This window comes from Vombatus ursinus, unplaced genomic scaffold (assembly GCF_900497805.2).
Source record: "Vombatus ursinus unplaced genomic scaffold, bare-nosed wombat genome assembly UNPS02014870.1, whole genome shotgun sequence".
NCBI classification, from domain to species: domain Eukaryota; kingdom Metazoa; phylum Chordata; class Mammalia; order Diprotodontia; family Vombatidae; genus Vombatus; species Vombatus ursinus.
This window is the reverse complement of record NW_020954648.1, coordinates 529,889-541,901: the sequence shown is the minus strand read 5'-3', so window position 1 is coordinate 541,901 and position 12,013 is coordinate 529,889. Positions and strand designations below refer to the sequence as shown.

General features: G+C 40.2%; 1 pseudogene; it reads left to right on the top strand.

Annotated features, from left to right (window-relative positions):
- The first annotated feature begins 10,437 nt into the window (after window positions 1–10,437).
- Window positions 10,438–11,532, top strand: LOC114028091 (annotated as a pseudogene).
- Window positions 11,533–12,013: the final 481 nt, after the last annotated feature.

The following is a 12,013-nucleotide window of genomic DNA, read 5'->3' as shown; positions in this document are numbered from 1 at the left end:
TGGTGTTGGAGCTGAATCTCAAAGGAAGAAAGGATTTCTATGAGACAGACATGAAGAGGGAGTGGATACCAGGCATGAAGGATGGCCATTTCGAAGGCACAGAGATGGAACATGGAGTGGGTGTCTGAGAAACAGAGAGGAGACTAATTTGACTGGATTGTAAAATGAGAGAAAGGGAATAACATAATATGAGGCTGGAAAGATAGGTTGCAGGTAGGTTGCGAGTTTTAAAAGCTAAACAGAAGAATTAATATTTTATCCTTGAGGCAATTGGAGCCACTGAAGTTTGTTGAGCAGGCTAAGGGAGAAATCGCTTTTGGCAGCTGTGTGGAGGATGGACTGGTGTGGGGAGAGATTTGAATCAGGGAGATCAGTTAGGAAACTGTTTCAATAGTCTAGGTGAGAGGCAACGAAGGCCTGAATTAAGGTGGATCACAGTTAATGATAGTATTAAAACATATATGCATTTTTATGGAAATTAGGACAGCTAGGTGGTACAGTGGACAGAGTGCCAGGTCTAGAGTTAGGAAGACCTGAGCTCAAATCTGGCCTCAGACACGTACTAGCTGTGTGACTATAGGCAAATCACTTAACCCCTGTTTGCCTCAGTTGACTCATCTATAAAATGAGGATAACAAAATTACTTTCCAGGGTTGTTGTGAAGATCAAATGGGATAATACTTACACAGAACTTAGCACAGTGCCTGGCAGATAGTAAGGGTTATATAAATGTTAGTTATTATTATTATTAAAACATGGGGTTGGAAGGGCCATCTAGTTAACCTGTACCAGAACAAGAATACCTTTACAACAACATCTCCAATTTGTTGTTATCCACCCATTGCTTAAATAATAATAACAATAGTTTATCTCTATATAGACTTTGCAGAAGAAGTCAGAAAATGGAGAAAGAGCTGGCCTTGGAGTCAGAAAGACTTAGATTCAAGTCCATATCTGACACATACTAAAATCACTTAACCTATCAATGACCCAGGCAATTCTACAAAACTATAAGTTGTAAGAAGGATGCTGGGCTGCCTAGGTAGAAGCAGTTTCTGTTCTGGAAGTTCCCTATACCAATTCCCTATACCAATACAGGTCTAGTGAAAACAATAATAAATGTAGCACTCTAAAATTTTCATATAATTTTACATACATTATCTCATACAAATGAGATCTCATTTGTATGAGATAATATATGAGGTCAACAAGCATTTATTAAGCTCCTACTGTGTTCTAGGTACTGTGGTAAGTTCCAGGGATACCAAAAAACAAACAAATTAAAAAAACAAACAATTCTCCTCTCCAGGAGCTCATAATTTTATGGAGGAGACAATGTGCAAACAACTATGTAAAAACAACATATGTATCTTATATATATGTATACATACATACATACATATGTGTATGCATGGTGAATTACAGGTAATCTCAGAGGGAAGGAACTAAGATTAAAGAGGATTGGAAAAAGCTTCTTAGTTGAAATGAAGTCAAGGAAGCCAGGAGATGGAGATGAAGAGGAGGGACTTAAAAGGTCTATATCTAATCTATATATACATATATACATATATCACATACATATGTATACTTGAAGTTAAGTAAAGTTCAACTTATAACCTAAAAGTAAACTATTTTACAGTTAAATTAATATCACTAGCATCATACAATCTGCTTTACAACTAGGTTAGAAACCAAAGTAATGTATTACCTCATCACCATACATTAGACTAGATAAGGGTAATAGCAATCTTTCTTATGTGTCAGGTCATACATTTATAATTTAAATGCTCAAATGCATTAGTGTTTCCTTTTTTCTTCTTTCTTTCTTCCTTTCTTCCTTCTTTTCTCTTTCTCTTTCCTTCCTTCCCTTCCTCTTGTCTGTCTGTCTGTCTCACTCAGGCTGGAAGGACAGTGTCTTCATGGGCCCAATTCTGTTGCTGATTGACCTGGAAGTTTTGACCAGTTCCATTTCCAACTAGGTTAGAGTCAGTTCACTCTTCCTTAGGCTGCCTGGTGGTCCTCCGCTCCCAGAGGCTCATCATACTAGTGCCAGACCTAGTGAAGATGGCTGATGGGCTTTGAGTTGACTTCAGAACCTCTAAGCTCAAGAGATTCTTCACCCTCAGCCTGGGCTTACAGGCATGTAACACTATGTCCAATTCTTAGTATGTTTTTGACATCTTTTTTTTTAAAGTTTTTTTCAGGGGAAAAAAGTAAAAAAGAAAAAAAAAATCACTTTACCTGACATACCCAAATGGTAGAAATATAGATTTATGTAAATTCAAACATTTAAAAATTTGCTATTGTCACAATTAAAATATAATTCACTGTTCTTTTTGCTACAAGAAATGTCAGACCTTCAAATAGTTTCCTTAAATGGGCAAAAGCCTATTATTTAATATCCTTCAGCTTCTCAGTTTTAGTTCTGAACAGAAACAGATGATATTCCATCTAAATACTAACACAGAAGTGAGGTTTAAAGCTTGGACATTTTGCCATTTGCCCTAAAACGAATCTGAAATTTATAACTCAGGAGTAAACAGTTAATTTTTTTTTCTTCTGCTTGTATAACACAAAAACAACTGAACCAGTCTGGCATAAACTTTCCCCTCCAAAGTCACCTTTGTGCTGAAACCAAGCACCTCAGGTTTCAGTCAAATAACTTACAGATGAGAACAAGCTTCTAAAGAAAAGAAAATTCTCTTGTAATTTTAACTACAACATTAGTTATGGGCAGCTGGGGACAAATCTTTTTAAAAAAATAATTAAGTGGGTCAGAAGAAGTGCTTTCTTCTTTGTCTTGTTTTCAGATGAAATAGCAATAAAAAAATATCAACAAGATGGAAGTTTACACCCTCCCCTCGCTTTTATGAAACTATTGTAGATCCAAGGCCATGTCTATTTGATGGAAAACAGATCTGAAAAAGTCAATCTGGGCTTTTTGGCTCTATTAACAGCTGATTTGGATCACTCCATATTTGAGCCAATCAATTAGGGAAAAATTACTTAGGATGACTGAACACTCCTTCCCCTCCTCTAATAAATTCAATGGCTATAAGTAGATTTCCACAACAATTATACAATAATCTAATTTAGGGGTTCTTAACCTTTTTTATGTCATGGAACCCTTAGGCAGTACAGTGAAACCTAAAGATGTCCCTTTCAGAATTGTTTTTAAATGCAGAAAATAAAAATTCATAGGAAACCAACTATATTGAAATACCATTTTAAAAATTTGTTAAAAGTAAATGTATAGCCCCCAGGGTAAGAGCTCTTGATCTAAATGTTCTTACCCTCTTTTGTCCCTTACCCTAGTGGTTTCAGTAAGGGTACTGGAATTTCAGCTATATAAGGAGAGAGGTGGTCTTAGAACTATAGTCTCATAAATGGACCATTTAGTTCATAGCTACATGCAGTTCTCAACTATTAAAATAATTTCATTGATTAGTGATAGAGCTAGGACTTGAACCCGGGTTTCCCAATTACTAGTCCAAAAAAAACGAGCCCCCCCCCCCAAAAAAGCCAAAAGCAAAAACCAATTACTACTCCAGTATTCTTTCTGGGGCCCTTTGCTGCTTTTTCCCAATTATATCTTGAATGATGGCAGCAAGATAAAGGCATTTCATGAACTTCTTTCTCATTTTTCTTTGCCTCACCCTCCTCAACTAAAATTTGACTTTATTCTTATGAGGACCATTATTAAATAAATTGGCATTTTTTCATCATAGTATTTTTATCCCAAGTGTGTAATTCATAGCCAACCCTACAATTTGAACCCTATCATTTGACTCAATCATTGGAAGAAGCTCTTTGTTTAATAAATGCTTAAGAGAATGACTTCTCTGAGTATTTAGGCATTATTTTGATAGAATGGTGAAGTCATCTATCTGATAACTCCATACACCAAAGCAGCAAGCCATCTATGCCTTCTCATCTTGAATGATTCTTGTTTAGTTTTTTTTTCCAGTAAATCTTCCATAGAGGATTTCCCCCAATGTACTAGAGCCATTTCTTTAGTGTTTAAAAATAGTTCAGAGGTACCAGTGTATTATGGGATGGCCATCTGTTATTCCTCTCTCTTGCTACCTGACCAGAACCACTTCCTTTTTCAGTCATTAATGATGTTTTTATGCTCCTTCTTTCATGAAAGTCCTTGTTAATAATATTTGACATCCTCCTTACCCTGACTATGCATCTTTCCATTAACCTTTGGGTCATCTGTAATTTTGATTCTACAGAGATCATAGTGTACCATTATTCTTACATATAGCATCATTGGGAGAATATCCACGCTAAAAAATGAGATCAAGAAGCAATATGGAATTATTGAAAGCACTATGTAATTTCCCATGATCTAGCTCACTTTCTTTCTGTTTAGTTCAGGGTCTAGTTCAGTATTCACCTGCAAGAGAGATGTATTGACAAACTAACTCAATGGGCTGTACATCCAACTGCACTGCCATAATCTGGATCATCCACTTCACATTTTTATTTTATGGTGCTATTTGAGGGATCGGATTTTCTACCCTCTCTCATGCACTTCTGTTGAATTCCATATACATTTGTAGATAACTGTCCTATTTCCCCTTTCAAATGTGAGGGAAGAACTATGTCATTTCTATTCTTTCAGACTGAAGACTGAATTCTTTGAGAACAAATTGCTGTTCTCAATGAGGAATCAGGAGATCCTGGTTAAATCTTGACTTGCCAGCTGTGTGATATTGGGCAAGTCACTCTCCCTATACAAGCCTCAGTTTCCTTTTCTACAAAATAAGGTTAATGGAGTTTAAGACAATCTGCTTCACAGAATGGTTGTGAGGAAAGCACATTATAAAATGTTACACAATAATAAGAGCTAACATTTCTATAGCACCTACTATGTGCTAGGTACCATGCTAAGCACTTTACAAATTTTATCTTATTTGATCCTCACAACAACCCTGGGAGGGGGGTGCTATTATTATGCCCATTTTTCAGTTGAAGAAACTGAAGCAAACAGAGGTTAAGAGATTTGCCCAAGGACCAACAACTTCCATAAATATGAGCAGTTTATAATACTAATAGCAAACATCCATATAGCACTTTATGGTTTGCAAAGCACTTTACATATATCATCTCATCTGATCCTCACAACAATTCTGTGAGGTAAATGCTATTATCATCCCCATTTTACAGATGAGGAAACTGAGGCACAGAAAGGTCAATTGACTTGCCCAGGGTTACATAGCTAGTAAGTGTCTGAAGCCAGATTTGAATTCAGGTCTTCTTGACTCCAATTTCAGCCCTCTACCAACTGTGCTATCTCACTGCCTTAATACATGCTAACATATTCATTAAGTGTCCTACAAACCTCATTTGTGACTAATTCATAGCTCTGCACATAACAAAGCTGCAGATTTGTTCAAAGACTAACATTTCATCTCCCTGGTTCCAAAAGGCAAGGACTCAGGTTCTTTACTTCCTCAGAAGAAACAAGGATGTGACATGCTACTGATGGGCATTTTGGAGCCAGGACTAATCCAGAGGTTAAGAACTCTCTGCCAAAGAATACTAGGAAGAGAAGGGAGATTAAGAGGCTTTTTCTTCATGGCAGTCAAACAGGTAGTTGCTTTCTGCCCTCATCTTTAAAAAACAAGAACAACAACAACAAAACAAAACCTGATAATGTTTGTACTTCCTTCTACCTGAGAGTAAATAGTGATGGATCAACACGAACAAGTTGGTTCTGGAAATGCTTCTTAGACTTTTTTTTTTACCCCAAGGGATTCATAGCTAAGCACTGAAAACCTCAACTTCTGCAAATTACATAGTATGAGGTCGTGAGAACTCTAATTAAAGTAGTGGCCTAAATGCCAGCATAGTTCACAGTATTTGTTTGCTCATAATCCTTGGGGGGGGGGGGCAGGAATTGCATGTGAGTTGTGGTTTTTTTCAAAGCAATTTACCTTCATATTTAGTCAAAAATGGAAAATTTGAGAAAAATTTTCCAGTTTTTGTTGACTTGATGGTGAGGAGTATACATTTGTGAGATTTTGGTTTCTGGTAACTAAAAAAAGCGTTGAACGATGAAACCAAACTTCTGTGAGTAGCAGATGTTAAAAAGGAAGCACTGGGCCCCAGAACCACAGAAATGGGGGAGTAGCTTGGGAGCAAGCCCAGATGCTGGGAAGATCCAGGTGCCAATCCTGCACTGCAAAGGCAATTATTACCTCTGGTCTGTTAAGGCCACGTTTCAGAAGTGGTAAATCAGTGGTGTTAGCTAGCTTGACTGACATCATTCTGCAGGGGCAAGGAGAAGTATGGAATAGCTCTAAAGGAAGGCTTTGAAAACAGTTCTGAGGCAAGTTAGTCAATGAGGACATCTTTGGTCTCTTTCCTTCTCTGTAGGTTCTTGGTGACATGATGAAGTGTCTGTTAGCTTAAGAGGATGCCCAGCATCTCCCTGAGGTACCTGTTTTCTAACTTCGGCAATGGAGGCATAAGGTTTTGGGGAAATTGGTCAATGACGGGTTGACTGACCAAAAACTCAGTTACTATTTGTCTGAAGCTTCTTCTAGATATAGTAGTAGAGAAAAGGTCTTAGAACTGTAGTCAAGTAGTTGGGCCATTTAGTTCATGTCTACAAGCAGCCATCAACTGGACTTTAGGTTGGGTTGATTTCTTCAGTTATTTCCATGAACAATTTTTGCACATTCTGTTAGAACAGCTATAAGTCAAACCAATTGGGTTGTTAAGACAGCTGAAAAAATTATTGGATTGATTGTTTTAACCCAAAGTTTTTGTTTTTGTCGTTCATTTTAGAGATAGACCCTTGATAATTTGAGTAACTAAGTGCTTCCTCTCTCATTTTCTCTTTCTCATAGAATCATGTAATCCTTGTGTTAGGAATGAACTTAGAGGCGATCCGACTCAACTCCTACTCAGAGCAGCAATCCCACTTACAATGTCCCTGACAGATGGTCATCCAAACTGCTGTAAAATCCCAAGTGATGGGTTGGAGCCACTACCTCCCAAGGCAGCCCATTCTATTGTTAGATAGCTCTTATTATTTGGAAGTTTCTTTGATTATTACTAATAATAATGACTAACACTTATATAGTATATAATGTTTGTAAGACATTACACATGTCATCTTATTTGATCCTCACAACAACCTTGTGAGGGAGATGCTATTATGCCATTTTACAACTGAGGAAACTGAGGCTGAGAGAAGTTAAGTGACTTATTGAGGGTCCTATAACTAGCAAGTGTCTAAGGCAGGATTCAAATCTAGGTCTTCTAATTCCCAGAAACAGCAATCTATCCACTGAACCATCTAGCTCCCTCCGACTATGTTGAGCCTAAATCTGACTCCCTAACTGACACCCAGGTCTCCTTGTTATGGTCATAGACCATAGGATTTTAGAAGTGAAAGGAAGTTTAGAGTACATTTGGACTATGCTACAATCCAATACAATCGGACATCCCATACCTTCCCCACTTGTCTCCCACACTGCTAAGTTGATAGGCCCGTTGTAACAGACAAAGAGAGTTAGTGTCCAGAGATGGAGACAGGGATGGTTACAAAAACAACAGTTTGGAGGTCACAAACACTACAGGTTGGAGGGGCTAAAGCCAGAGGAGCTCTGGTGGTTTTTCTTTAACTTAGGTGAATTTCTCTGAGGAGATAAAAAAATCTAGGGATAAAAAAGTATAGATTTGATAAAGAGGATCTAGGCAGAACCCAGGGGGACCTTTGGATCAGGGGTTGGGAGACTAGGGAGAAGACAATTTCTACCTGAAACTAAAGGATTATGCTTGAAGCCAAGCAAGAAACCCTACATGTTCGGGAAAGAAATCAAGTGGGACAGCTGGGAGTAAAAGAGACGGCTCTGACCCTTTCACTGCCTTGATCAAAAAATAAGACTCTTCTTATTGCTTATAGCAGAAAATATAGAATGCCTGGCATTTAAAGTCTTCCACAATCGTGTTCCAACTTATCTTTCCAATCCTATTCCATACAACTCTTTATGAAGTCTATGTTGCAGACAAATTTGATTACCAGCCATTCCGTTTCTTTCTTCCCCATTTTCCCAACCTTGTGTTGGACCTTACCATCATACACCTGGACCATTGCAATATCTTACTCATTCTTCTCACTTTTCAAGTTTCTCCTCGTGCCAATCTATCCTCCACTCATCTATCAAAGTAATCTGCCCTAAAGAGCAGGTCTGACCATGTTACTCCCCTTTTCCAGAAACTCTAGCAGCTATCTATTGCCCCCAGGATTGAATATAAAATCCTCTGTTTGGCTCTTAAAGTCCTTCACAACCTTGCCCCTTCCTACCTTTCCAGTCTTCTGAGTTCAAACCTGGCATCACATCACTTCACCTCTGTCTGCCTCAGCTTCCTCATCCGTAAAATGGCAAGATAAGATAAAATAAGAGTACTTAACTCCCAGGGCTGTTGTGAGGATCAAATGAAATAATAATTGTAAAATGCTTAGTTAGCACAGTGCCTAGCATATAGTAGGTATTTAATAAATACTTAGTTCCTTCCTCCTTTCCCTCTTCCCTTTCTTCCTCCCTTCTCTCCCCTTCCTTCCTTTATCCCTCCCTTTCTTCTTTCACTTATGCCATGATCTAGCAACATTGGCCGCCTTATTGCTCCTTGCATAAAACACTCCACTCCCCAACTCCATACAGTTTCACTGACTGTACTCCACACCTAGAACGTACATCCTCCTCACCTGTGCTTCCTGGCTTCCCTGACTTTGAAGCCTCAGCTAAAATCCCACTTTCTGTAAGAAGCCTTTTCTGCTCCCCCTTAATGTTAGTGCCTTCCCTCTAAGCTACCTCCACTTTCTCTTGTCTATATCTTGTTTGTACATAGTGGTTTCCATGCTGTCTTCCCTGGTAGATATGAACTCCTTGAAGGTAAGAACTATTTTTGTCTTTCTTTGTATCCCCAACTCTTAGTATGGTACCCGAAGCACATAGAGTAAGTACTCAATAAACACTTGTTGACTTGACTTGACTTGCATTCAAAGGTCATCCCTCTACACCCAGAATGCCTCCTCTTTCCTCACCTTCCCCAGTTAAATTTCTCCTCTTCATTCCAGGCTCAACAGAGGACCCCTCCTCCAAGAAACCTTATTTGATCCCTTCAGCTGAAACTGACCACTCCTTCAAAATTTTCCTAAAGCACCTGATCTGGATTTCTTCTCTGCCCCTTTCATGGTCCATATGTATCATATTCATTTGTGAACATACTTTATCTTTTCTATTTGGAAATAGAAGGAGGGTAGGGACCATCGTTTTTTTGAAATGTGTCCCAAGAACCTTAAATATAGCAGTCACTGGTTAAATGTTTGTTGAATTTCACCGGGAAAAAAAAAAAGAGGTAAAAGCCTGATGGTAACACTCATAGACAATTAGATCTGAGAGGCTCTGAGAGGTCATCTAGTCCAATGCCCTCATTCCACAAGTAAAGAAACTTGAGCTCTGAGAAATGGTTTGTCCAAGGCCATGTAGCTCATTAGTAGCAGAACCAGGACAAAAGTCCAGTTCTTTCAGTGAGATTAGGGCTTCTCAGGTGAAGATCTTTGCAGGAAAAACTCAATTGCTTGGATAGCCCTGGCAGAATCTGTGTAACTTAGATATTTGGCTAGATCTATGATCTCATGGATTGGAAATTTCTTCCTCTGTTCATTTTCCGCACATACATTGTATTTAACCTTCTGTTTATTTTGAAAGTTTTGTATCATGTCATTTTTATTTTAGAGAAGTTGAAACAAAAAATTGCTACATTAGTGCCAGTCAACAACTCCTACTAATAAAAAGCCCAAATCCCTAGGGTACAGATTGCTGACTTCGGAAAAAAAAAAAAAAAATCAGGGCCAAATTGTGGCTGCTCAGGGTCAAAAAATGAAATATCTGAAAAACAGAGGGAAAATATTACAATGATATAATTAAAAGGGGTTTTTTGTGTTTTTTTTTTCATAAGCAGTGAAATCTTGGCTGTTCCTTGTCCAATTAGCATAGTAAAGTAAAAGGAAATGTTGAATTTGGAGTTAGAGAACATCGGTTCAAATCTCAGCTCTGCTATATACTGGTACTATTATCCTGAGTAAGGTTATAGGGCCTGGGTCTCAGTTTCCTCATCTGTAAAGTAGATTAGATGACCTCTAAGGCCCCTTCCAGCTCCAAATCCATGATCTTCTGATCTTGTCGGGGCATGATTTTGTTTTTTTGTTTCTTTTTGTTTTGTTTTTACCAACAGGCAGAACAGAATTGGGTAGATGGACTAGAAATTACTGGGCAGAGTTTTCTAAGATTCTCGTAGGAAAACAGGAGTAATAACTTCTTACTCCCTAGGACCGTGACAGCAGCTGCAGCCCCGAGGGCCACCGCTTGCTCCTGCGTGTTGTGGGAGGTGTGAGACCCCCAAGGCCCCGCCATGGCGCCCAAGCAGCCCCCGAAGCCCGAATTCCAGGAGGGTGAGCGCGTGCTGTGCTTCCACGGGCCGCTTCTCTACGAGGCCAAGTGCCTTCAAGTGGCCACGGAGGGCAATCAGGTGCGCTACCTGATCCACTACAGCGGCTGGAACAAGAACTGGGACGAGTGGGTCCCGGAGAACCGCGTCCTCAAGTACTCCGAGGCCAACGTGCAGAAGCAGCGTGACCTTCAGAGGGCCAACCAGGAGCAGCGGGCGCGAGGGGTTGCCCAGGGACGCAAGGGCAGCGCTGCGGCGGCGGCCTTCCTGCAGCTGCAGCAGCAGCAGCAGCAGCAGCAGCAGCAGCAGCAGAACGTGGAAACGCTCTTCCAGAACTTTCGCATCACGCCCTCCACCTCCACGGCCACGGTCACCTGGGAGGCTCCAGGGCGCCAAACCAGAAAGAGCAAGCAGAAAACGGGCACGGAAGAAGGGAGCAGCGGCGGTGCCAGCACCAGCACGGCCAGGGGGGCCCCCCAGCCGCACCAGAGAAGAAGGACCCGACGCCACCCCTCTGCCAAAGACTCAGGGACGTCCGCCACCCGCGCCGAGGCCCAAGTCCAGATCCCCGTGGAGCTAAAGCCGCTGCTGGTGCAGGACCGCGACCTGGTCACCAAACAAAGGCAGCTGTTCTCCCTTCCAGCCAAGAAGAACGTGGACTCCATCCTGGAGGAGTATGCCGCGTCCAAGAAAGCACGTGGCGAGGGGGATAACACGGAGTACGCTGCGGAGGAGATGGTAGGTGGGATCCGAGCCCACTTCAACGTCCTGTTGGGCACCCAGCTCCTCTACGAGTTCGAAAGGCCGCAGTATGTTGAGATCCTCGCCAGTCATCCAGGTGTTCCCATGTCTCAACTCTACGGAGCCCCACATCTGCTGAGATTATTTGTTCGAATTGGAGCAATGCTGGCCCATTCGCCTTTCGATGAGAAGAGTCTGGCTTCGTTGTTCAGTTATCTGCACGATTTCTTAAAATACTTAGCAAAGAACCCTTCTGCTTTTTTTAATGCCAGTGAGTACAAGGGTGCTCCTCCTGAGTATAATCAAAAAGTTGCCTAAAAGTATAACCCTATTTGTTATATTTGGGTTTACAAAGGTGTTTTGTTAGCTCCTAAAATTGTGTTTGTGTATTGCAGGACTGATATTTGTTTCTAAAGTGTTCTGTTCGAAACTAAGTGAAAGGGTAGTCCCTTCTTTAAGAAGCTTTTACCAGTATATGGGATAATGGATATAAAGAGTGACACAGTGTAGGATGTTTCACTGTATAATTGACAAAGCTTGCTTGAATTCTATGGTTCCATTTCTTTAACACTAAGAACTTTTATAATTTATGTTAATGCAAAGTGATAAAACACAATGATTTTCTGGTTTCAAAGGTTTAACTCATGGGGTTCGGTTGAGGACTTTTTTATTTTTTGGTGCTCATTTTATTTTTTGATGCTTTAAGTAAATATAGCCCCTCTGTGAAATGTAACTGTGTTATTCATAGACATTTCTCTTTGCCTACATTGGGAAAGAGTGGTAGTCTTTTGTGTGTGTG